Source organism: Eublepharis macularius, chromosome 14 (genome assembly GCF_028583425.1).
Source record: "Eublepharis macularius isolate TG4126 chromosome 14, MPM_Emac_v1.0, whole genome shotgun sequence".
Taxonomy (NCBI): domain Eukaryota; kingdom Metazoa; phylum Chordata; class Lepidosauria; order Squamata; family Eublepharidae; genus Eublepharis; species Eublepharis macularius.
In genome coordinates, this window is record NC_072803.1 from 42,140,127 (window position 1) to 42,167,528 (window position 27,402).

The window sequence follows — 27,402 nt, forward strand, 5'->3', positions numbered from 1 at the left end:
GGTGGAGCTGAGAGAGCTTTGGAAAAACTGTGACTGACCCAAGGTCACCCAGCAGGCTTCAAGTGGAGGAATGGGGCATCAAACCTGGATCCCCAGATTAGAGTCCCGCCACTCTTAACCACGACACCAAACTGGCTCTCTATGACTTCCATCAAGCTAACAATAACATCCTACAAGTTAACTGGACCATACCCAAGAAAGACCCTGCCCTCCTTTTACAAGCTCCTCATCTGAGCCCTTCGCTCTGTCTGCAATAAACACACACCACATCATTTTAGAAATTAACCACAGAGACCCCTTCATGGGTTGGGGGAGTCTCCTGAGCTCCTTTTCAAGTGTCTGTTCTTACAGCCCAGTATCCCACTCGTTGGATAATTTATTCATAATGTATACAAACATCAGACATCTTGAGTAACCATGAAAAGAAGTCTAGAAATGTTTTTAATGAACTTAATATACAATTATTTTTCATGACACTTCTAGCATGAGTAAGAGTAGCCATGAGGGATCTGACCAGTGGTCCAACTAGGAGAGCATCCGCAGCGGCCAGTCAGATGCGAGAGGGAAGTCTCTAGGCAGGACCTGCCAGGAAGAGCCCTCACCTGCAGACTGGTCTGCAACATCTGGCAATCTGGGCCATTCTGCCTCTGAGCCTGGTGGTTCCATTCTGCTATCAAAGTAGTAGGACACAAACAGAGCTATTCTCTGCAACTCTCCCCAATATGCTCCTTTGGAATCTCTCTGGGACATGGTCCCCACCCCCTTATCCTCCCAACCACCAGGTGAGGTAGGGTAGAATGACAGCAAGTTACCAGCCCAAGGTCACCAAATGAGGCTCTTTTTCATAGCCAAGTGAGAATTTGAACTGTGCTCTCTTCTAGTCCAGACCTACAATCATACCTCCAGACTACCTTTTGCTTACATCACAGGGCACAAGATCACATTTTTTTTTAAAAAAATCTCGGTTTAGCCCATCCAGAATAGCAACAATAACTTCCTGGCTGCAATTGCCGTGGTGGCTTAGAATCCATACTACTTTGCTCAATCTACCATGGAGAAGGAACTCAGGGTAGAGAAAGGAGAAGGAAAAAAAAGTTCTTTTACTTGAAAGCACAAAAAGGCAATGAAACTGTTTTAAGGACAGGCAATATAACTCAGGAAGCAAGATCTTGAATACAAATCCTTCTGATACCCAGAGAATTGGAATCCCAGTTTTGCTGACTTCAAAGAAAGTGTTATGAATTCATCAGCCTTTGTTTCCAAATCAACATACATACAATCAATACAATACAATAGAAAGCTTTTCTGTGTTAACTGATTTTGGGGATACACAGAGTGGCTAGAGTGGGAATAATTAAGCTGTGACAAATCCCCTTGAAGATACTTCTGAACTTGGCAGGTCCTTCCCATCAATCATTCCCTTCTGAATCTCTCAGCTCTCCGAAAAGGTCTGGTTCGTCGATGGGACAAATGTGGAGGATGGCACATCTCTGGATACCACCATTAAATTCAAATAAAGACCATTCCTCAGTTCCATGAGCAGAAGCAAGCAAATTAAAATCCCCACCAATCACAAACCATGAAATCCAGGCTGGGGTGGGGAAATCCATTCTTTTTACTGTCCAGTGTTTTAAAAGCGTATTAAGGGGTAAGGCAAAGCTTGAAGCAACTACTTACCATGGTGAACGTAACTTGTCAGCCTCTTCCAGAAAATGGGGAGGGCTGGTATATTCCCCAATTCCCCCCCCCCAAAGCAGGAAACGAGCCGGCTCGCTCTCGGACCTCCTTGTATGGTGCGAGCAGTTGGGCTTGGCATGCTGGTTGTTGGCCCCAAGCCCAGGCTCCCTCTGGCCTCAGGAAACGGTTCCAGCCTGCCGTCCCCTGAGAACAATCCCTTGCTGCTTTTAAACAAAGCCAATATTCTTAACTCAGCGTGCTGGGCCTTTTAAAGGGACAGGCTGCCAGTGGCCCGCTTCTTCGACTATCAAGCCCACAGATGGAGGGGGAGGGGGAAAGATAGGCAGCCATCTGCCGTGGAGTAACTGGAACCTGTCCTCTGCGTAGTCAGTCCACATGCTGCGGTGATTAAATGAATAAATAATAATAATAATAATAGCGGCAGCATTTTTGTCCTGCCTTTTCCCTAAGAATCCAGGCCAGTATGCCAGGTTCTCTCCCCTGCCTATTTTATCCTCACCTGCATTAGGCTAAGTGTGCCTAACTGGCACAATGAACTTAAGTGCCAAGCAGGGGTTTGAGCCCAGTCTCTCAGATTTCTTGCAATGAAGAGCTCAGAGGAGTAAGTGTTCCACTGCTTTTCCCTATAGTATGCTCTGGCACCCTTGGCAACCCCATGAGAAAGAGGAATTCAACAGCCAAAGAATGCCATGTTGCAGGCTCTACATGAGAAGAAAAAACAGCACCTGTGAAATTTCTGCTTATTGACAGAGGGACCCAGTTGGAGGAAAGGGTGGCAGCTCTAGGCAGAATTCTCTTCAGCGCTTGGCTCAAACAACCAGATCATGTGTTTTTGTAGGAAGTCATATTATTATTACTAATACTATGTATATATAAACACACATGTATAAAAAAGCTAGTATGAATCAGTAGTTTGAATACTAATGAGAGACCTGGGCTCAAATCTCTGATTAGCTATGAAGATCACTTGGACCAATCAAGCTCTCTCTCACATAGTCTAACCTACCTCACAAGGTTGTTGTAATGATAAAGTAACAGAGGGGAGAAGCCCTGTATGCCACATTCCAAGCTCCTTGGAGAAAGGATGTGATAAGAATGATACCCCACTTTTCCAGGTCTGACCAAAGTGGTTTAGAGCTGGAAAAAAGCAAAGTATAAAATCACTTACATTAATTAAATTGTCAATTAATTTTAAAGCATAGCAAAAAAAATTAAAGTAAAATATAAGCATAACAGTAACAGCAGCACAAATAATCAGAATCAACTCAGCAAAAAAAACTTAATCAAAAGCAGAGGGGAAAGTAAAAGCAGGAAGCTGTTATAATAAATGCAACCACAGAATCCAAGCTGGTTTCTTAAGGAATACTGTCTATGTCACGCTAAGGCGCCCCCCATTCCTGGCCACTGGCCACCACTGGAAGCACACCCAAAGAAAGGCCTTGAACGAAGATGTCAGCAAGCAGATAGGAGATAATTCTTTGGCAACCATGGATGGACTGCTTGGAGCTTTGTAGGAGAAAACTAGCAGTTTGGATTGCTACGTTGTAAACAGCCACGGGACTGCTTGAAGCAAGAGTTCCCAGGAATTGCACCCCATGGAGATTATCCTGCGGGATGCGACAATTTGGATTTTTCACCCCAAGCATGAAAGCATTCCTGATAAGAGGGGCCCAAGGTCCAAAGTTCAAGATCAGGGCATTTCCTGCAGCTCTTTGAAGTGGAGTTTTACAAGCCCAGGCCTTCAAGCTTATCTTCAGTTTCTCCCAGGGCAGGTGGCTGCTCTTCACATACAGACTTTGTGATCAGAGATACAAGAAGAGGAAATGACACTTTGTGGTAACCCCCAGGAGCAGGATTCTAGCTCTCTAGCACATACACCCCCATATTTGGTACCAGGAGGAATAAATAGAGCAGTGGATTTTCTAAGGATATCGTTGCTGAAATTCAAAGTTCCAGTTTTTCAGATAGACTATTCCTACTCAAAAGAGTACAGTTAAAATAACGCTGGTGCTACAGTCCAGTGTCTCCAATTCTATTCCTCCCTTCTAACACTATTTGGGGGTTGAATCTACTTTGCTTTTCCTATGTTAAAGACACTCTGACAAGCTACACTTGCCTGGCTTGCTGCCCCTTCTAAGCCTCCCACAGCATGCTGGTGTCTGGCTTTTCATCTACAGCATATATAATTCCATACCAGGGGAAATTTACATAACATTACTCAGTTTTTAATAAACAGTAATACAACATGTGATCTGTGATTCCCATGTATGGGTTAAGCCATGTCCAATTTGATGGTCATGATAATTCCACAGTGGATCCTACAATGCATTCCCACACTCAAAACTATCAAACCCCATGTCCCTGTAATCATCCAGCTAAAAGGGTCAAGCTGGGATAAAAGTTGTGCTTTGAGATATACTGCCTCTGAACACAGAGGTTCCATAGAACTATCATGGTTAATAGCCCTTCACAGACTTATCTTCCCATGAATCTATTTAACAATCATCTTGTAAAGTTAACTAGCCCTGACCTGAATAGCCCAGGCAAGTTTGATCTCGTCAGTTCTAGGAAGCTAAGCAGGGTCAGCCTTGGATGAGAAACCTCCAACAAAGAGCAGAGTTGCAGAGGCAGGCAATGACAAATCACCTCTGTTAGTCCCTTGGCATGAAAACTCCAGCAGGAGTCGTCAAGCTATGACTTGACAGCACTCTCCAGCAAAGTTAACTAAACTTATAATAGGTCATCATCAAATGTAGCCCTCGTAGTATGGCTGGCTAGAAGGCAGGCACACAATGTAGCTACCATGCCAAAGATATGGGGGACTGGATCTGGTAGATGCCTATATGGGACACCTCCTGGGAACCTCACCTATACCACCACAAGCAAAGGTGTGATTCTAAATGCAACAAAAATAAATATATCTGAAACAGGCCCAGATCTAAAATGAAAATGACTACTCTCCAAACATCACAGTCTCCCAGGAAACTGCTGCTGACCAGAAACTCACCACTGTTCAACAAAATAATTTCAAAGGGAAAGCCCCTGTGCGAAATTGCTGAATTAAGACGCGTCAGGATATTTTCATTGTTGCATACACCTTGGTCACCCATTACACATGGATAAGGCTGTGCTGCAGAGCTATCGTGTTGCTCATCACGGAAAGGCCACTGTACTTATTTTATACAAAACAGAACTTGACATGGATCTTGGGCCTTTCATGGACCTTTGACACCAACAGTTATCTTTTTCTTCTTCTAATATACTACAGAGTTGCATGGAGTAAAGGAGGCTCTCACCCACAATAAATCTATTAATCTTTAAAGTGCCCCAAGACCCCTAAGGATGATCCTCCAGCAGACAAAATCTTTTTCAGTACCTGCTGCTGGAAAATAGAGATGCAGAGGAGTGAAACTGAGGCTTGCTGCATGCAAGGTGGTGCTCTACTCAGCCACAGCCCCCCCCCTCCACAATCGCTCCAAAAGCAAAGCCTCTAGACCCGAGTTTCAGACAGAACCACAAAAACCCATCACGAGAGCACAAGAGCAAGCACGCTCCAGTTTCTCTTGCTCTCTCTCATGTTATTGATCCTGTCTGTAGAATGAGTGCCCTTTCACCTGCATCAAATGTGTGTGTGCATGCATGCACACACACTGTTGATACCAACAGCCAACAGAGTGGAACCAGCTCGCTCTGCCGAGTGCACACTCAAACAACACCACAAATGGCCACCACAGCCAGCCAGCAGGCAACTCCGACCCAGCTCTGCTGGCCGGAGAGCAGAGGCAGAGCAGATGAGAATTTATGGGCTCTGTCATGGGAAGCGAGGAAAGGCACTCGCAAGAAATTAATCACCGATCGCCCAGCTGACGGGGCACTTTCCACGCCTGCTCCTGGAAGCGATGCCACGTTGTCTGCCACAGCCTGAAGCCTGATAAGGGGACCTTTCAAATGCCATAATTTGTGTCCCAGGCTTTATCTGCCAGGACCTAATAAAGGCTACCGGATGCCCGTGTGCCTTCTGCCAAGGGCCTTTGCCAGCACCATGCCGACTACTTTCACGTATATATTTTGCTCTCTCTTGATTTTAGGAATATTAAAATATAAGCCCCGCCAGATCAGATTAAAGGTCCCTCTCACCCAGCACCAGTTTTCAGTAGCAGTCAGCCGGACGTCTTTCAACACTTGCACCCCTCACGGTTGTTTGTCCCCAACATCTGGCAATCAGAGGTACAATGCCACTGAACATGGAGGATTCATTTGGTCGTTGGGCCTCTATTCCTTCATGAAGTTGCCTAATACCCCTTTAAAGCCAACTCACAGCACAATCCCAAACAGTTTCCTGCTTCAAAACTCACTTTCTTCAGTGGACTTAGCAGGGTGCTACTTTACCCGGTCAGTAGCTTTCACTACATCTTGCAGCAGAAAATTCTGGAGGGTTTTTTAAAAAAAGGAAATGATTTTTGCCAAGTCCGAACCAGTTGCCTATCAATCCTGCCTGACTGAATCATTCTACTTCCAGTGTTTCAGACTGGCCACCAGTGCACCTAGCTTGGTATTGCCTGCTCTGACTGGCTGCAGATTTACAGGGTACTGGGCAGAGAAAAGACCGTACCAACATCTGTCAAACAGGTTAGCCTTTTTGCAGCACCCCCCCCCCACATGCAAACAGTAGTCTTGTAGTACCTTAAACACTATTATTTTAGGGTTTTAGCCCCCCAAAGCTTCTTGTGGCACCTGTAAGGCATGGGACAATTATGGCTCGGTGGAAGAGCATCTGCTTTGCATGCAGAAGGTCCCAGCTTCAATCCCTAGCATCTCCTCTTGAAAGGATCAGGTAGCAGATGACATGAAAGATACTGAGACACTGGAGAGCTGATGCCAGTTAGAGTAGACAACACTGACGGGTCTGACTCAGCATAAGGCAGCTTCATGTCTTCAGGTGTGATCTAAGACCATATCCATTCTAGTCATCTGTTTAACTGGATGTGCTACAAGGAACCGAAAGGGGGATGCAAAGCATGCTCTCTAGCAATGGGCTACAGCCCGTTTACAATCTCCAGTGGTGACACCCATGGGAAATTTGCTTTGCTTCTGGTTTCCTTGGATGCTTTTGCCAGCAGTACCCAGACAATCAGAAGAGACACACACAAGCCTGCCAAAAAAAGTCCCCAGCAGGTACTTCCAGCTGTCTGGACTGTGCAATGAGGCAACTGCCTTTTAAAGGCTACTGCTGAAGTCACTTTGGTTTATTACTTTGGCACTTTCCCTTTCTTCTCTGCCATAAATCTGTAGGAAGCTGCAGACCACAACTCTGGGTCCTGCTTCCTCCCCTCTCCAACTTCAGCAAGGACATCTGTCCTACCTCCCCACAAGCCACAACTCCACCTGAAATCCACACTGGAGCCAAAGAGCTGGCAAGCCCCAAGAGATACTCAACAAGCCTCTAGGCTATGGACTGCCACACAGCTTGCATGTGCTCCAGCTTCCCGAGAAATCTTTAATCACCAAAATCAAAGCAAGTTTCTAGCCCTCACTGCTGCAAAGGAATACACACAGCCACCGCTGGCAGAAATCTCCAGCACCAGAAGAATGTGCTTTCAATTTCCTGAGGAACTAAGCTTTCAGTGCAGAGGGAGAAAAGACCCCTGTTTCTGGTCCTTGTGGTACACATAAGTACCTTTCACCACTCTTTATACTTCCCTATAATTTGCAATATTGAAATATATTATGCAAATCAGGAACAGTTACAGAATAAATCAAGTGGCGTTAAAAAGAAATTATGCAAACCAGCTCAGAGTTTAGGGGGGGGTGGTGGTTGGAATTTGAATGCAGAAAATACACCGCCTTTCCTGCAAACTGGACCAAACCCCACTTGGACTATAATACTGTTACTATCAGTATACTTCATTTCCCAACAGAGAAGTGTGAGAGTCAAGGCCTGCCTAAAAGCCATGAACTTTTGCTACAGAAGCCCTAATTTCGCCAGCATTGGTGTTTTGATTCGTGTGTTAGTCTAGCCTGTGGGAGACCCAGATTTAAATCCTCACTCTGCTATGAAGCCTACTGGGTGACCTTGGGCCAAAATCTCAGCCTAACCTACCTCACAGGGTTGTTGTGAAGATAACTTAGAAGATGAGAGAACAATGTCCACTGCACCAAGCTCCTTGGAGGAACAGCAGGATGAAATGCACTGAATACATACACATATATTTGGAGAGTGGTATGCCCTCAGCACATGCTCAAAGGCTCTGTTCATCTCAAAGCTAAGCATGGCCCAAGCTTGGCTCAAATTAAATTGGGAAGGGGGGATAGAGCAGACTGGAAAATAGGGAAAGGCAAGTTCATACCCTTGGTCAGTTGGAGGCCCAGTGTAGGGTACTGGTTAGATGGCAATAACCTGGGAAGACACCCCCCCCCCAAACCTCGGCCCAGCATTTTTGTTCTCTTTGTGAAGGAGCTATCTTTCAGCCTCAGCTCCCAACCACACGATTTGCAATATGTCAATGACATGGCCTATTTTACAGGGCTGTTGTAAATGCAAGTGAGATATTGCATGTGGGTATTTGGTACACTCAGAAAATGAACCACCACAGGTTGATCTCGACAGGTTATAGCCTCCAAGCCTCAGTTTATATCCGTCCAAGAGGGATCTTTGTGGTACAGGTATGAAAAAGAGGGCAGTGAAGTGAAGGATGGCAAAGCCATGCAAGGGTTGTCATTTACAGGCAGCAAAATGATGAGGAGCCTCCTTCTCTGGTGCTGTCTTCTCACAGAAAATGCGCCAATAATTCAAGACCAGACATGCATGAGAGCTGCCACCTCCTACAGACAAAGGCTCATGCAGGACAGAAATTCAGACAATGCAGTTCTCCTCACCATTATTTTCTTGCTAAGGGGAGGCTACACCTATTGAATTGCTGCCTGTCATGGAGAGAATCAAAGATGGTGCTAGAACAACCTTCCAAATTGCTAACACTTTGGGTCTCCTTTACTTAAAATATGCACTGAAGGCCAGAGACTGCATTCCTTCCACATTTGGTACATCAACGAGTGCATAACATGGCTCTAAACAGCAAGGTTGTAGGATCTCCCAGGGAAGCCATGACCCCTTAAAAGTAGATCTGTCTGCAGTGTAGACATACCCACTGAACTAGACTGTTTTCATTTCAACCTCTGCAAAACAAGGCGCGTCCTACCCCAAGTGACTTACTTGGGAGTGTATCTGGATCACTCTGGGACATTTAGACTGTCTCAGAAGTCACAAATGTACCACACTATTATTTTCTCTACCTCCCACATGAAACAGGAGGGATAATTCCACCAGCCTACTTCACAGAGCTGTTGTGAGCATGGGCTGTGCCAAAATACAGGTGCTTTGAACTCTCAGAAGTGCCAAAGACATGCCAAGCATTCATATTAATTATTGCGCCCTTTAATGAATATGAGCTGATGCTTCGAGGCACTAACCGAGCAATTCTAAGAAGAGTTATCCCAGTCTAAACCCACTGAAATCAGCTCGTATTCATTATTTGGCTGTTATTCGTTAAAGGGTGCAATAATCAGTGGACTTTGACTGGAGTAACTCTTCTGACCGGTTAGTGTGCAGGTAACTGAACCCTGTTCATTTGGGAATCCAAACAATACTCATTGCATGACTCCTCCCACTTGGACCTGCCACAGTCAAAGCCAGGGATGCTTCTCTCTCTCCCTCTCTGACTTCCTTTTGGCCTGATTCTCGGGCTGTTTGCTCTGAGCACAGAGCCAAGAAATTGAGGAATAATAGAACCAGCAAACTGATGCCTCAAAGAAAACAGTTCCCCCTTCAAGTCACAATGGTTTAGAAGTTGCAACGATATCACCCTGAACACCGCTGGAAGTGAGGTCCAACTCTGTTGTCCGGGCCCGTGAAAGTAACAGGGTTCATTTTTCGCTAGCTTGGAAATATTCCCCCCACCCCCGAAAAACAAGATGACCCAAACAGCAAAACAAAGAAAGCCTGGCCACTTTGCTTCCCCTGGGCCGATGGTAGGGCAAGATGCCTGGAGGACTGTTTCAGCACTCAGAGGCTGGGGGTATTTTTTGTCCTCCGAAGTGATGCCATTGATGGGGTTTTCTGGGGTGGGAGGTCACCTGCACATTTCTGAATCAATGGCAGCATGACACTGGGGCAGGCACTGTGACTGTGACACTCGGACAGGCAGCTCTGGGTTCAAATCCCCACTCGTTTGTCAAGTTGATGAGATGAGACCTTGGAATGGTAGACTAACTTCAGGGGTGAAGTTTCAGTGCGACTGGCGGTGGGGAGGGCAACAAAAAGAAGATTCTTACTTATTTATTATTTAAATGCTCTGTATACTGCCATTCAATCAAAGCTCTGGGCAGCATACAGATCACACATACTCTCTCTAAAAATATACAATAGTTATTTTTAAAAGCCTGCCAAAACACAATTGCCAGTCAATATGAACAACTGAGCAAACTCTCCAAACTGATAAATGCAGCAAAAGCCATTTTTTAAATGCAACAAAAAATAGGAGCAAATAAATACATAAAATTTATTATATACATGGTGCAGCAGCAAATAAAACAATTAAACAAATAAGAGCACATACCAAAAAAAAACCCCAGACACTCAAAAACCATGCACTATATGCCCAAGTCATTAGAAAGTTTTTTCCCCTGGCGCATTGCTAGGCAGAGGAAAGATAAGAGGAAAACTCAAAACTATGTTTCTGACAATGCAATCCCAAGAACACTTTTCTGGAAGTAACCCATAGACCTGCTTAGGACTGCTCTCTGAACCTCTCAGCCCGTAAAAGGTCAGATTCCTCTGAATCACACGTGGATGACTGCACACCTTTGCAGGCAGCCCTGAACCTGGAATGACCAACACTTCCTGGTTCCATGCTGGGAAAAGGGTTCCTGGAATTCCCACTTTGCTGTCAAGCATGCACTGAAAAGGGTGTGTGTGAGAGAGTGAGAAAGAGAGAAGATATCTTGAAAGCAAAAAGGTAAGTTGTTAAGATTTACTGGGAAAGCAAGCAAAGGTCCAAAAACAAAATTAAGCAAACTCTTGCAGGTGTTCCTAGTTTCATAAGTCCACATTTAAGGCTGAGTTGCATTTTAGAGGCTTGCACTACAATTTATCTGTGTCTGTATCAGAATATCTCTAGCAGTGTTAACACAGAATCTCTCACTCATACACATGCTTTTCCTGTGCAGAACCAAAGGACTTACTGAGCTTTAATTGTTCCTAACACAACAGGATTGTGTGCAGCCACCCAGAGATCACAGATAATCATAGGAGGTTGAAGTACAAAGGAGGCACAACTATACACACCCTTCCAAAATGAAACTGCTGCCTACCTTCCTTCTCCAAGTTAACAAGGAGAATTTGACATATTCAGAGTGAAAATAGCTAGCAACACTTTTCAGCTATGATGGCTAAACGGAACCTCAATATTCAGAGGCAATCTACCTCAGAATAGCAAAGAGGGGTTTTTTTGCTTTCATGGCTTGCTGGGTGGGGGCTTTATCTGGTTAGGTTATCGTGGAAAACTGGACGATAGTCTCAGGGCCCCTTCGGTCAGATCTTGCATTTTTTAAAATACGGCTGCAAAGATAGGCTGGCCTGAGCCAGATACCAACGTGACAACCAGCTAACGAAAGGTGCAAAAAGAAGAATTTCAGTTCAAACGCGTTTTCAAACACTGCTGCAGGCTTGGCACGCGAGTCGCAGTTGTGGGAAAACTCGAAAGAGAGGATTGTGCGAACCGAGACGCGAGAGAGATCAGCTACTTGCTCGGGCACAGGGGACCAAAATATACGGACTCCGTTCACACCCCGGAGAAGCTGGAAAAGGAGAGGGGGGCACTGAAGGCGGGCCCAAGAAGTCAAGGGCAGCCGGCCAAGCCGGCCGGCGCTTCTCCCCCTACCTTTCTAGGGGGGCCACAACATTAGCCCAGGAGGCTCCGGCAGTGATTGCGCGCGTCGCGCCAAGCGCCTGGCGAAACTCGGGAAGCGGCTTTGGCGCTGCGTCGAAGCAGAAGTCGGACGCGAGCGCCCTTCGCTGCAGCCCGATCCCACCACTTCGGCTCGGGAGCCGGCCGGAGAGCCCCTCCGCCCGCCTGGAGCACGGCGGCCAAGCGGCCGCGCCTCGCCTCCCAGTCTGCGGTGCCGCAGAACACTTACCTCGGCCGGCCCCCATCGCTCCTCCTCCGGCGCCGAGCCGAGGCTGCGCTGGGCTCAGGCGAAGGAGGGACAAAGGCATGCAGGGCCGGCCCCGCCCTCCCGCCTCTGCGCAGCTCAGGCCGCTAGCCGCCCTCTCCAGCCCGGGCAGCATCCGCTCCTTCCTCCGAAGCGACGCCACTTAGCCGATCCTGTTCACACGGCCGAAGCGGCTCCGGGCCGAGGGCCGCCCTTCACCGCTCGCCCCTCCTCTTCCTCCTCCGCATCACCACAGCCTCCCCTCACTAAAGCGCTGCGCACTCTGCAGCTGCTCAGAGGCCTCGGCTCAGCCGCCTCCTAGGGAAGAGCCTTCTGTGATCCGACCGCCAAGTCTGACAGGCTTTCTGAGCGAGTCAGCTTTGGCACGGCTCCCACAACGATGGCTGCGGCCTACGCGGCCTCCAACAGTGCCCCCACCCCCGGGAAAACTACAAGCAGGGTGTGGAGGTAAGATCCCTCCCCGACTGGTTTCCTCGCCCAGCAGCTGGTGTGCACAGGTATACCTCTCCTGTACATGGAGGCTCCATTTAGGAAGCGGGGATTAGTAGCCATTAATCGAAGGTTGTAACTTGCTCCAGGGAGAACAGCATCTGGGTGTAGTTTCAAAATGAGCCATGCTGGGGCACAAGCTCTGATCCAGAACTCTACCCTTCTTCCAAGCCGAATACGGGGGTGGGGGGGGCAGGGTTACTTAGAACTTGAATGGACTCACACCTACCAAGGGACCATCTGCCATTGGACTACACAACATATTCCAGGGATGAGTCAACCACTGAGAGATGCGCAGGCTCGAATCCAGGAAGAAACCACTCCCATTGCCCAAACTCAGGAGGACAGCTGTTTAGCAGAGGAGAAGGGAAAGAATGCACTCTGTCCATCCCCAGAGGCAAATGTTTATAGTCACCAATATAACACATAGCTCTGGCATTCAGATTCATTTCTGGAGTTGAACTGTGAGCCAACAGAGTCTTGTGCCAGCACAAAGGACTAGCTTTGTCCTACACAACAGGTCCTATGTGCTGTCTTCAAAGCATCTTGGCACATCCACTGCCGTTTATTGATTTCATAACTAAAAATGATATACAGTCATCCAACACATTATACCGAACAATATTAGAAACGTAAGGAGAGGGGAGGAAGAACTAGTAATCTTGTAATTTAATGTCAAATCTCATACTTAATAAAAAAACAAATTTGTAAAAAATTTAATCTGTATTGAGCATTGTAATGTGTATGTTTCGGTTTATATATTGACATAATCCTAATAACAATATGTATAGTGTTTAAGAGAGTTTGTTAATGTTAATGCATGTTTTGGAAGAAATTTAAGTAATAATTTTTTTTAAAGCATCTTGGCACATCCAACACTCATCCAGCCATGAATGTACATTATCACTTATGCCACATATACAAAAAAACCATCTGGTTTCTCTGGATTAAAGTGACATGCAATAATTGCCATGCTCTAGTTCCAGTGCTGCTTTGAAAACCACACTTCTCCCTCAAGAGTGGGAGAAACTTAGGTCACCTGGATCTTGAAGGGACGGGAAGGCAACAGGGGAAAACGTTGTGTGGACACAGAGCCTTTTTAGCATGCCCTATATTTCATCTCATTCAAGATGTGTCCTGTAGTCATTCGAAAGCAAAAAAGGGAAATTGGTTGACATCCAAGCATCTTGCAACAGGTCAGCATATACCTCTGCAGCAAGAGGGCATGAGATATTCTTGTATGTATCTCTTCCCCTCCCCAAGCTTTAACTTCTGGAAATCAGGAATTTGGGACTGAAATCTGGACAATAAATTCAAGCAATTTGTGCTAATAAGATTGTAAAAAGGCATCCCCTCCAAAAGCAAAAATTGGGATGAAATTTGGACGATTTTCATAGGAAAGGGAGCAGAAAATCAAAACTCTTTTGGTCAACAAGGACAGTTAGAATGCATGCACAGAGAGATGATACCGTATTTCACGACCCTGCCGTTTCAATTTGAAAATTCCTGTTTCAGTCTTCCATTTCTCCTGAGCAAATTGAATTTGTGAGTCTTTATTTTAGTGCCAGTTAATGTTTCCCCACGCAGATTTTTTTCCTGTTACATGACCTTATTTGTGCATCAATTGTATATAAGTCGTATGAAATAAATCAATTAATCAGGAACATCAGCAGTGGATCAAAACGAGCAAAATGGAAAGGCTTGTGATAAAGTACTAGAAAAGGGCAAATTTGCACTTCTCTATGCACAGCTGGCCAGGCACCATCAACCACTGTGTGATTGGGAAGAAACTAAAAAGCAATCTTGTATAATCTTCAAGAATGCCGCCCACAAGGCCTCACAAAGCCACAGCCTTCCTGTTTGGGTCAGGCTGAGATTGCAGCTGTCTAATTTGCAGAGCTTCCAAAGTCAGCCCGTTCTTTATCCTGCAAGTGCCACTCTGGCCTCAGTCTAGCCAGTTTCCCCTGCAGTTGTTACTGCTGATGACTGGCCCAGACTAACTTTCCAGTATGGCTCTCCTGCTGGCCAGTCTGGGTGCCATCATATTTATATTTTTGTATGGAAGCATTTTCTCAGATGATGGCAATGTTGTTTAATAATTGTGTTCATGATAAAATTGCAAAAACAGCCTTATAATACATGGTCTCCCTGCAGTGTTCCTCCCCTTCTAATAGGGTGACTAGGAAGAGTAGTTTTAGGGAGCATCTATTTACACAAAAAGCACCTCTGAGCATGTGCAAAGTGCCTTCCTTTGCGATTATATAGCACTTAGTGATTACATAGCACTTGGGAATGTTCAAAATACTTCATATACGTTATCTCAGCACTTCTTATGACAGCCCTGTTATAGAGCCATATTACAGAGAGAGAAAGAGAGCCAGGCCAGCCAAAGGCCACCTTTCAGAGATGGCAGCAAAGTAGTCTTGCCCATTCTGGGTTGGGAATTTCCTGGGATTTATGGGCATAGCCTGCAGAGGGAGCTCAGCAGAAATACGATACCATAGAATCCACCATCCAAACCTGCCATTTCCTCCAGGAGAACTCTGTAGTCTAGAGATCACTGCTGGGTAAAACTGTTCTTCTTGGGAGGTGATGTGGTGCAGTGGCTAAGACTCTTAGCCTATGAGAATCAGCTGTGATTTGGAAGTCCCATAGGAGGGCTTAGGGAAGCCAAACTCTCAGTCCCCATTATCCTCAAACCTGGATATTAGAAAGTCTGCCACCTTACAGAGCATGTAGTCATTACTATAACATAACTATGCAAAGCACTTTTGAGAATGGAAAGCTCTAGAAAATGCTCAGTAAATATTACCGTTAGGCCTGATGGGACAAAGAAGGCTGGCCTTTTATTTTAAAAAAATGGCTTGGTTGGAAGGACAGTTGAGCCACTAAACCTCTCTTCATTATGAAAAAAAGGGGACTGCATTATAAATTACAACTGCTTAGCCACCGGATTAAATGTGCCATCTTCGGCATAACATTGGAAGATGCTGAAATTTGGCTATTCCCAAATTACTATATTCACAAGGAAGCCAGCTCAGCAGGGCGCAAGACTTAGACAATGACAGATTTCATCTCTTCCCCCCCCCCCGCCCCATCCTGCTCCCTCCTAAAACGCAAACAGCAGTCAGAAGTTGGTTCCTTCAGATTTGGGCTTCCTTGTGTTTATCCAGACTGCTGGAAGAGAGCAGACACCGATCTGCAATTAATTGGCAACCGGAGAGAACAGACTGCCGGAAGGTAAACAGAGTGGGTGAGGATGGCATATGTGAATTGGCAGAGAGTGGCAGATACAGCACACTGCTTTAAACAAAATAAAAAAATAAAAAGGGATTCTTCAGGGGAGGGTGGGGATTCTTGATAAATGCAAAAAATTATGGAAGCTCCCCCAGAAGATTCTCAACATGGTGTGCATATATGTGCTGGGCCTTCGTTTTCAGAAAGTACTCTCTCAAATTAAGAGTTGATGAGAACTTTTCTCACAGGCACCATAGGAGTGTAGTGCTGGGAGGTACTTTCAGGCAGCCAATGACTCTATACTGCTAATACTCATCATTGTTCAAAGGTTCCAACAAGGAGGAAAGATAAAGTGGGGTGCATGGTCCTTCTTCAGTCCCCTAGAATAAAGATGTTGAGGGAGGAGAATAATTCTCAAACCATGGGCCATGAGAAATAAAATCAAAGCTGCTGTGAACCCCAAAGAGGCTAACCGTTGTGTCTCTGCATGAACTGTTGTGTCTTTGGTGAGAGTCTCTGCTGAAGACCTTAACTGGTAGGATTCCAGGTTGTCAGCACCCTTCTCAAGTTTGAGCAGCCAGAACTTAACTCCAGATGTAACTTGACGATGCTCCTGGGGACAGGCATCTTTCTTCTGTGAAGCTCCCTTCTCCCAAATCAGGCCTCTAATCCATCTAGCGGTCTTGTGTACATTGACTAGCAGAGGTCCTTCAGGGTCCCAAGGCCAGTGGTACCCAAGACTGGTTAGCTGGAGATGTCAGGTACTGAACTGCGGATCTTTTTTGGTATGAACTATTTGATGTAATTTTAACTTTGTGTGTAAATTGTGATCCACCCTGAGCCTGCTGTCGTGGGGAGGGCGGAATACAAATCTAATAAATTAAAAATTTTTACTTGCTTTACCACAGAGTGCTAAACTGGAGGTATAGCAGGAATGGGTCCCTGCGGCCAAAAAAGGATCCCTGCATGACTTGCGCCGCGCCAAGGAGTAGCAGATGGTACAACAGCAAGGATTTGACTAAGAGACATAGCTGCATGTGGCAAAGCAGGAAAGCCAAGGAAGAAGGGCGCATTCCAGGTGAATTCCCCCAAATTGGCAACACCCTGCCAACTCAGGCCATATGCCGAAGGATTCACTGGGAAGAAGGCAATTAAGGGAGGTGGCCCCACGCTGGTCTGCACTGCAGCATGCAATTATTTCTATCAGACCTGCCAAATTGCAAGAATAATGCAGAGGATGAAGAGGGAAAGGCACCCATTTCACTGGAGAGGGGACAGTCATGGGCATTGTTCAAAGAGGGAAGCAAGGTCTTGCCATGTTTGCAATGCGAAACCACGATGCTGTTACAATGCAATTTCATGAGCTCACCATTTTAAAAAAAAGATCATGATGATTATTTTTTTTTAAAAGAAAAAAATAGCTTTCAGAGTGCTCGAGAATAAGCCAACATCGATTTTTCTTGATGATAGGGCTCCATATCGGGGCTGGACTTGGTCACAGTCTCTCCTTTTCTGCGTGGGAAGAGTTCTGTGTTGGATGCCGGATGTTGAGGACAGATGGGGCGAAAGGGCAGGAACTGGAATAGGCTGCAATCCATTTTCCTTCTATCTGCATGAGTAAAAAGCTTTTAAATCAAAATGCTGCATCTCTGATTCAGTTCGCATTGCAGGCCCTCTGACACCGGGTGGGACTTGGAGTCCTAGCAACACTTCTGGGCTGGGAGCTGCCCTTTGAGTGGATCAACCACATTCAAGCTTCCCAGATAAAAACACACAGCCTGGAACTCCATATTAATTAATCCACACTCCCATCTTTGGCTTTGGAGTCTGAGTTCTGCTGCAGTTTATGTTCTAAAGCAAAAGGCACCGAGGCTTCGATCAGCCTGAAGTCACTTTTGTTCCTTCTCCCTAAGCCCAGATATATGGTTTGTGTTGCTCATTGGTGAAAATGCACAAACTCACAGGCATTCTTCTATATTAGTACCTCTCCCAGAGAAAGGCATGGCAAAGAGGTATTGGCCCCATAACTGGTCCTGCCAGAATGAATCCTGATGACTATTGTAAACATTCCATTTTGCGCTGCAAAATAAATCTTCCATTTTGCTTCAATAGAGCTATAGCTTGTCAGCTAAGATGCTTGCCTGCCTTTGATAACTGGTGGTTGCTGATTGCTGAATGGACCCTGTCTGCTTGGTGAGAGGATGCAGGAAGCAAGCCTGATCCATCAGAGGGGATCCGGGTTGGTGGGGGGGGGATCCAGTTTTCTGAGAATATGCTGTTTTCTTTGGGGGAAGTTGATGTTGGTCCCAAGACAAGCGACTTCTGTTTGGTGCTTCCCACCTGCCCATCTCATTCTTGCAATTAAGCTGATACTACACAAGCTCCCCCCCCACTCCCCTCAGGTCTCCATAACTTGCTCTTCACAAGGAAAAGGCTGCTGCCTAGGACTGCCATCTGCCCAAGAAAGCAGGGAGAGTAACAGTGCAATCCTATGCAGAGCGACACCCTTCTAGACACATTGACTTGGGTGAATTTAGGTGTGACTGTGATTAGGATTGCACTGTAAATTGCACTCCAATACAGCCAGCCAGGAGAAGAGACTCTGAAAAACTACAGCCAACACCACGACTACCGCCGGCCCTGCTGCTGAACCAAAGCTTGTGTTCTGAATAATTCAAGAGTGGCTCTGCAGCCTCCAAAGGAAGAAGAAAGGAGTCAAAGGCACTCTTTGCTCCCCAAGCTAGAGTGAAAGCTGCTGTCTTTGCCAGGTACCAAGAGCTGGAGGGGTGGAGAGTCCCTCCTCTGTGATAACAATTTATAGAAGTGCTGGGAAACCAATAAGCCTCCATTGCACTGATTGTCCACATTGATGCAGCAGAGCGGCTAAAGCAGGTTGTTGGATCTTGCCTCAGACATCAACTGGCAGGCGGTGGAGCAAAGTGCCCTCAAGTCATAGCTGAGGATTTGAAAGCGAGAGATGGTTTGCCATTGCCTGCCTCTGCATAGCAACCCTGACCTTCCTTGGAGATCTCCCATCCAATTACTAACCAAGGCCGACCCTGCTTAGCTTCTGAGATTTGATGAGATCAGGCTTACCTGGGTTATCCAGGTCAGGGTATCAATTCACTAGAAAGCCCTAATGTTGGAAGGAAAGCAGTCAACACATACTTAGAAACATTCTCTCCTCTTTTCACCTTACATGGTCAAGGGCTTGTTTTTCTATTTATCATGTTTTTGTCCCACTGTTCCTCTAAGGTGCACTGCATAGCATACGTGATACTTCCCTCTTCCATTTTATCCTCACAACAATCTTGTGAGGTAGGTTAGGCTGAGAGTGCACAACTGGTCACCCAATGAGCTTTATGGATGAGTGGGGACTTGAACCCAAGTCCTGGTCCAACAATGTTCTCAAAAGAGTGACTTGGCTTTCAGGATGGGCTCTGGAGGCAAGTATTGGCTCAAATGGAGCTTTGCTAGCCTCCACAGTGAGACCTAATCAAGATCAGTTGGTAGTGATGCGCATGCAATCTAGGTGAACTGATTACTCTTTTTATTGGATCATATTTTACACCATCCCCTTTCTGTAGTATCTCCCCATGCCGCCGCCACCTTTCTGTTGCGAATATAAAAGCATTGTCCTAATGGATGTACACTCCAATGCATCTGATGAAGTGAGCTCTGATTTACCAAAACTGATGCTGAAATAAATTTTGTTAGTCTTTAGATAGTGCCACTAGACTCTTTTTCTATTGTGCTGAACAGGATCCAGGATGACATGAAAGGACAGGAAGCACAGCAATCGGGCTCCTAGGCAGTCTCATGGGAAGAATTCAGATTTGTAGGGACTGCAGTGGAAACTTCTTGTTGTCTCCAAGAGAGCGGTACGTGATTTGAGGGAAAGTTGGGAATTATAAGGCCACCCTGTGGCCACTGTGATGTGGGAGGCTAAATCTGGCAAATGCAGCGTTTTGCCTGGGACTTTTCCAGACGTGCAATTTCGTGACCTCATAGTAGAACAGAGACAGGCGTGGCAACCTGCTGTACAGAGACCAACAGTCCCCTCAGGCCAAGCCTGAAATGGACAGAACGGGTCCGGAGTACAAACTGCACATGATTGATTGGGGCCTTCGAGGCAATTCACGATGAGACGAAGATGGCTTTTATTGTGGCCTGACCCTTTTTATATTGCTTGCTCCGAGATATTCTGTGTTTTTATATATAATATTATTATTGTGATGAATGTAATTTCAGAGTTCGGCAAGCGGCTTTATTGCATCTTGATAGAGAGGACTAATATGATAATAAATCAGAGAAACATCAGTCATGAAGTCCTCAGCCCTAAACAAAACAAATCCGAACCTTACCAGGACACTCTCATCCCCAATGCCCTTGCTTTTCCCACTGCCTCCCTAACGGGCCAAAGTCTGATTGTAAATGCTTTGGGGCAGGGACATTTTTTGCAGATGCAAAGCGTCCTGTACAGCAACAGCACCATGGAAAAGTGATGTTCACATAGCACTCGCTGACTCCCAGGACTGAAGATGCACCCCCCCCCCCGCAGGCCTGGCAGCATATGGCATGAGCCACCCTGCAACAAACACAGCTCATGTCAGCAAAACATGGTAGCCATGAAAGCCACAGGCCTGCAAGTTTACAGTGGCAATGTTTAAAGACAGGAACTTCAAATCCCAGCAGGGTCTTCATCCTTCTCCATCCCACCCCCACCTACCTGCTGGCCCATACCTGTTTTGAACATTTACATCTCTGCCTTTCCAAACAAAGTGCCCAAGGCAGCTCATGACAAAACAGCTTTTTATCACATCTATTCCCCAGAACATCTAAAATGCGACTATTGCCGCAGAGGAGTCAAAACACAAATAAATATCCACAGGCAACAGCAAAATGCCTAACCAATCGTTTTTAGCAGATGCCTAACAGAAAAATGTGCATCTCCATGGGGAAAGCATTCTAAAGGGGAGATGCCTCAGCTGAGAAGGCCCTGCTACCAGCTGCCACCCATAAGTCCATAAAAACAGCCCTGCTGGGTCAGAACCTGTGTCCATCTAGTCCACCATCCTGTTTCATGCAGCGGCCAACCAGCTGCTCTGGAGGGCCAACCAACAGGATAGCTGGGCCAAGGCCTTCCCCTGGGGTCGCCTCCTTAGCAATGGGTTTCAGAGGTATACTGCCTCTGCATATGGAGGTTCTCTTCATTTATCATGAATAGTAACTAATGATGGACCTCCATGAATCTGACCAGCAGTAAATCCCACATTTTAATCACTTGTTGAGCAAATAAGTACACCCATTTGTTCATCCTGAACATATTGCCCATCAATTTCTTTGGGTGTCCCAAGTTCTAGTATTGGGGGGGGGGGGAGAAAGAGAAAAAGCTCCCTCTATGTACTGTCTCCACTCCATATGTAATTTTATAAATCTCTGTCATGTCTCCCCTTATCCTTTTTTCTAAACAAAAAAAGCCCCAGACCCTCCCGTCTTTCCTCCTAGGAAAGGTGCTCCAATCCATGGCTGCCTTCTTCTGTACTTCTGTACTTCTTCCAGCTCTACAAATATATAAATAAATATGGCAACCAGAAGTGTATACAGTATTTCAAATGAGTCTTTATACAAGGACATAACAGTATTTGCCATTTTATTCTCAGTCCCTTTCGTAATAATCTCTTGCATGGAGTTTGGCTTTTTCATTGCTGCTACACACTGGTTTGACTTTTTCCATTGAGCTATCCACTATAACTCCAAGATCTCTTTTAGCCTTCATCTCTGACAGTTCAGAGCCCATCAGCATACACATAGTTAGGATTTTTTGTTCCAACGTGCATCATTTTACGCTTATTAACAGCGAATGTCACTTACCACATTGTTGCCCGCTCATCCAATGCAAAAAGATCTTACTATAGTTCTTCATGCTCCACTTTAGTTTTTATCATCCGGAATAATTTGGTATCATCTGCAAACCTGGCTGCTGCACAACTCAGCCCCGATTCCATATCATTTATGAACAAATTAAGTAGCACTGATCCCAGCTCTTGTGGGACCCTACTGCTCATTTCCCCCCCGCTGCAAGAATGTCTGTTTATTCCTACTTTCTGCTTCCTGTTGTTAAACCAGCTTTTAATACATAAAAGGGACCTAGCCTTTTATCTCATGACTGCTTTGCTTTCACTGAACTCTGAAAGAAGAGATGTGAAGAAGGTGGCTGTTCAGGTCCCAAGCCCATGAGGGTTTTAGAAGCACACCAGCATTTCTTCCTTTCTTCCACACTTTTCTCCCCAATGGGGGCCCAATGCAGTTTATAAAATCATTCTCTCCTCTGTTCTATCTTTACAAAACCAACCCTGTGAGGTAGGTTAGGCTGACAGTATGTGACTTGTCCAAGGCCACCCAGCAAGCTTCCACGACAAGAGTGGGGATTCCAACCTGGATCTATCAGATTCTAGTGCAGCACTCCTGTGGATGGCAGGGAGCACCAATTAATAATTTTGCCCCAGTATTTAGCATGAATGGAAGTTTCCAAATGCTTTTTGAAAGCAGCCCTATGAAGAACGATGACCTTAATCCAGGGTTCGGCAACCTTTTATGATTAAAGAGCCAAACTACATCACAATTCAGAACAAGAGATCAACAAAGAGCCAGGGTAAGAAAGTCTATTTGTATAGCTGAAACTATAGAACTTAACATTACTGATAATTGATATGTTGATTTAACAGTCCATAAAGTTTCTGCAGTCCAAACACAGGCTTGGCAGGTACCAAGAGGTCTCACAATAAGTCATTTAAAAAAGCCACAGGAGCACCCTGCACAATTGTTTTACGGCACTGGCATAAATCTGCACATGATTCACATTTGGATGACTGGCAGCTAAACGCGTGCACAGACGGGGAAAAAACCATGGACCGTCGGTCCATGGCCGATGCGTTTCATGGACCATGAACGTTTCACAGACTTGCACCTGTTTTTTTTTAAAATTCTTTATTTTTGACAATTTTCATATTTTTAAATACATCTAACACAACAAAACTAAACAAGCAAACACACTAACAAGTAACCTCAAAGGTAAGTATAACAGTCCACAATAGGCATATGCTGAAGAACCATGGCATATAAGAGTGTTATGCGTAACAGTACAGGTATCAATGTATATAGATATACACCATCATAAAAAGAAAAATAAGAAATTTAAAAACTAAAAGGATCAATTGGGTAAGGGGTACAAGGTGATATTTCACGAGCGGTCATATAATCAACTACTGGTAACCAATTCTCCCAAAAGTCTTGCTGCAGGTTAACAGAATCCATTAGCTTCAATTGATAGGAAATTTTTTCCATAAAGAAGGCGTCCCAGATCTTATTGTGCCAAGTTGTTAAAGAAGGTGGTTGTGGGCTTTTCCAGATGATGCTATAGATAGTTTTGCTGTGGATAACAGCGTTGCTACTAGGTTTCTAGTGTCTATTGGCAAGTCAAAGTTGGACCACAGGTTTAATAAAATCAATTCCGGCTTAGGTGGGAATAAGTGGCCTGTGATTTGTTTAATGCAGTCAATTACATCAAACCAGAATTTTTGGATTACTTTGCATGACCACCAGCAATGATAAAATGAGCCTATTTCCCCACAGAGCTTCCAACACTTAGGGGAGATAGATCTGGTGCTATAGCTAAGTTTTTGTGGGGTGATGTACCATCTGGTCAGGAGCTTAATGGACTGAGTCCTAATGTTAATTGATCTGGTTTTAATAGTTGAGGAGTTCCAAATTTTAGTCCATTGGGTGTCAGAAAATTTTGTGCCACAGTCTTTTTCCCACGCTAATTGGTATGGAAAGGGCTTTGTTTTGGAAGTTGAAAGTAGCATTTTATATATTTGCTGCTTTGTTTTTCTTTCAAGAGAAAGTTTTCAAAATCTGTTGTTTTTCGATTTAAAGTCCCTTTTAAAGAAAATTGAGTAAACAGATGACTTATTTGAAAATACTGGAACCATGGAATTTTGTCACATAATTGGGTTTCAATTTTTTGTTTTGAGAAAAGTTTTGAAATGTCAATCAGTCTAATCAGCCCTCCCTTTTTCCAGCTGGTAAATGATTCATGATGAATTGCTGGTGTAAACCAGGTTTGGCCTATGAAGCAAGAGAGGGGATATGGGAAGTGCTAGTTTAAGTCTGTGCCTGTCCCATGTATCCAAAGCAGCATAAAAGAAGATGTAATTTTTGATATTGGAAGGACGTGCCGATGATTTATTCCAAACAACTTCCTGTAAAGTTTTAGGAAAGGTATAATAGCTTTCTATTATTTTCCAGTCTGCATTGTAATTTTGGTTAAGCATAAGGGATAAATATGAAAGGTGCGTTGCATCATAGTATGATTTGACATCAGGCACACCCAGTCCCCCCAGGGTTGTATGGCTGCGCATAACAAAATGGCCAATCCTGGGTCTTTTTCCTTTCCAAATGAACTGATTCAGTAACTTTTGCCAGGCTTCCAACGTTTTATGCTTAATTGGTATGGGCAAAGCTCTAAAATAAAACAAAATCTTTGGGAGAATTATAGATTTCATAAGATTGATTTTCTCTAGCCAAGTTAGGTTGACCTTTTTCCAACTGGTCAGCATAGAAGAGATGTTAGAATATAACTCTTCATAGTTGAATTTCCATATATCCTTTAATTTAAGTGGAATTTTTATCCCTAAATAACTCCAATATTTTTCAACCCATTTAAATGTACGAGTATTTTTGATATGCAGTATGTCTTCCCAATGTAAATTTAGAGGGTAAAGTTCTGATTTGGAGTGGTTACCAGATAGGCCGGAAACATAGCTAAATTCCTCTAGGGTTGCTTCGATAGCTGGAAGAGATTCCTTAGGATTCGTTATATACAGTACTAGGTCATCGGCAAAAAGGGTGATTTTATATTCTTGATTATGAGACTTGCCCCTGTTCACAAACCAGTTTGTCAGTCCATGGTTTGCCACTTCTGGGGGCACTAGTTCAGGCCCGTTTGCACTCAGAGATGCCAAACCCACAGCAAGTCTTCAGCAGGCTCTCCTCCAGCCACCCTCCAAGATTGGCCAAGATTGCATTTCTAAGGTCTGAGTTACAGACCCCCAAAGCAGCTGCCCCCAGGAAACTTCCTGTAGATAGAAGAGGAGCTGCAAACGCCAATTGACTTGCATTGGCTTGCAGCACCAAAAAGTTACAATGAAAACATTGGATTGAGTTGGAGAATCTTCCTTTGAGAATGGAATGACAGCCCCCAGAGTAGAATAACGGTTCCTGGGAGCAAGAAACCTACTTTGGGGCTGGAATGGGGAGGGAGAGAAGTACTCTTTAAGGGGACAGTCAAGGAGATGTTTTTGGGGAGACAGGAGGAATATTCTTTTAAAGGACACAAGGACAGAGACTATGAGAGGTTAAACTGGGGGGAAAGGAGTGGATGTTCTTTGGGGAGACAGGAGTATCCCTGCACAGGAAAGGTCAAAGGCGATCCATGAGGGGAGGTTAATCCTGGGGGGAAGGAGAGTCTCCTTGGGGGGAACGGAAATCTCCCCAACAGGCTGGCCAACACCCCACAATCAAATAAGAATTGAAGGGGGGGGAGAATAAGACACAAGAGTGAGCCCTAAAGGAGTCCAGTAAGCTTGGTCCCAGAGCCTGACTGCAGCCCTGAGACTGAGTTGGGACAGAGCCCTAGGCTAGCCCACCACTCCACAATCAAATAAGAATTGAAAGGAAAAAAATGAAACAGAAGAGTGAGCCCTCAGCCAAGGAAACCCAGTAAGCTTGCTCCGAGAGCCTTGCTTCAGCACAAGCCCCAAGCCTCCCTCTGATGCAATCAAAAAAACTCCTGCAACAAGCAGTTCCTCTCTCGGTAACCAGCTGGAAAGTGAAAACTTGGCTCAGCACTGCTTTTTCTCATAGAGAATGTACTGCTTGCTCTCATAGAGAATAATGGGAGCTCTCTGGTTGGCAGCCAGAGCTGCCTATCAAGATTTTCAGGGCTAAGATTGGTGTGTTCCAAAGGCAGCAGAAGGTCTGCTGGCGACTCCCCTATATTGTCTAGGGAATTGATTGCTCGGCGCCGGGATGTCTGGTTTCACGGACCAATGGACCAGTCCAAAAGTCATTGTGGCCATGAAAAATGCGTGTCCCACAACCCGCCTGTTCCTGAATGCCGTACCGGGCTGGTCTGTGTCAAATTTTGCTCCGTTTTTTAGTCCGTGCCCACCTCTACTGGCAACCGATCATCTCTATTGTTTCCCTTTCTGTAAAACATCTCCAGGAGTTCCTTTAATCTCATAAAAATCTTCACCTGCCATTCCCTTCTCTTGGTTATTCTAGCATCCCACCCATCCCTCTGGTATACCTTAACATAAAGATTTCATTTCTTGTTTTGAAAAAAATATACTTTCTTCCATATTGAGCCACATTTGGCTCTGTAGCCATAAGTTGCAGACCTCTGCATTAACTGTTCATACCTCTGCTTCCCCGTTCATACCTCCTTTGCTCTGTCTAGACCCACCTTCCATCTCTTTTTTCCCTTTCATCCATCAGTCCTGCAGTCTTTGAAAAAACATTCTACCTTCTATGGAAACCTACTCCCCCGTTCTCTATGCAGATACCAACCAGCATCTGCCTTGCAGGACTGCACGCCCAGCCACAGGACAATGACAGGGCGCCTCCCAGCAGAAACTACAGCAGGGAGTCAAAGCTACCCGGTAATTGCAGGCCTGGCTGGCTTTGGGAGGGGCACAGTGGAAAGCATTCCATGCCTTTCTGCACCATACCCCGCCTTGCCCTAGAATTTGTGGGCATCCTGGGAATCTCAGAAGAGGGCAAGGAGCAAGACTGCAACCCTCCCCCCAACCATCTTTCTGCCTCCCGGCTTTGGTCACATCAGTTCTGCCAGGCTTTACATCTGCCTGTGACACAAGGCACCATGATGCTCTTTTCCACCCTGCTGTGACACAAGGCATGCTGCTGCTCCGGAGAATTCATCTCCCTAGCAATCTGATCAATGTCTTCTCTCCCTCATAATTTCACATCTGCAAGTCATTTTTCCTCATATGCTACAACAGAAGGTGAAAATCACAGTCTGATACTTTGGCTCCTCTTCAAGGCTACCCACAGGAAGGTGCAAAGAAGGATAACTGTACTTTAAGCTGCTTATGGCTTTCTTGTGCTGGACTTTAAAAGATGTGGGTTCAAATTCTGACTCAGCACTGAAACTCAACAGGGGATGTATATGAAGTTCCCTTCTACAGAGATATTGCATTAAGCCATAGGGTCCTTCTCCCCCATACCTGCTGCTACCTCAAGGCCAATCTAACAGGTTATGTTGAGGATCAGTGATTGGATCTCTCAATGTGTAATGTTAACTTTAAAAAGCAGCCATTGGGTGGGGGTGAGGTGGGGATAGGGTTCCCAGGTCCCTATACCCTCCCAGTGGGAGGGGAGGATCCAGAACTTACCTCTTTTGATATCCTCACACATGCTCCTGGAGAGGTGTGATGATGTCACTTCCGGGAAGTAACATCATCACGGCAGCCTTGAGTGTGCTCCTGCGCTTTGCATGGGGCTAATTCTGGCCCATTTGGGGCTAAAATTAGTTTCAGTAAATGCCCACAACCAGCACGATGTCATTTCAGGCACTGACATTCTCACGCCCTGCTAGAAGTGCACCTGGTGCGCACTTTGCTGGATTGCCTGCCAGAGGTGAGTGATCCCCAGGGGATTTGCCACCTC

At 45.4% G+C, this 27,402-nt stretch overlaps 1 protein-coding gene across 8 annotated transcripts in view; it reads right to left on the bottom strand.

The window, feature by feature from the left end:
- Positions 1-27,402, bottom strand: part of DAB2IP (DAB2 interacting protein) — a 262,662-nt gene that overhangs the window by 66,558 nt on the left and 168,702 nt on the right. Inside the window, exon 1 of one of the 8 annotated variants that reach the window (XM_054997161.1) lies at positions 11,890-11,940. The exons of 6 other annotated variants lie outside the window; for them this stretch is intronic. The gene's annotated coding sequence lies outside the window, so the exon portion shown is untranslated. Of the gene's footprint in view, positions 1-11,633; positions 11,711-11,889; positions 11,941-27,402 lie in introns of those variants that run through there. One more of the 8 variants, XM_054997160.1, reaches the window with a different exon arrangement.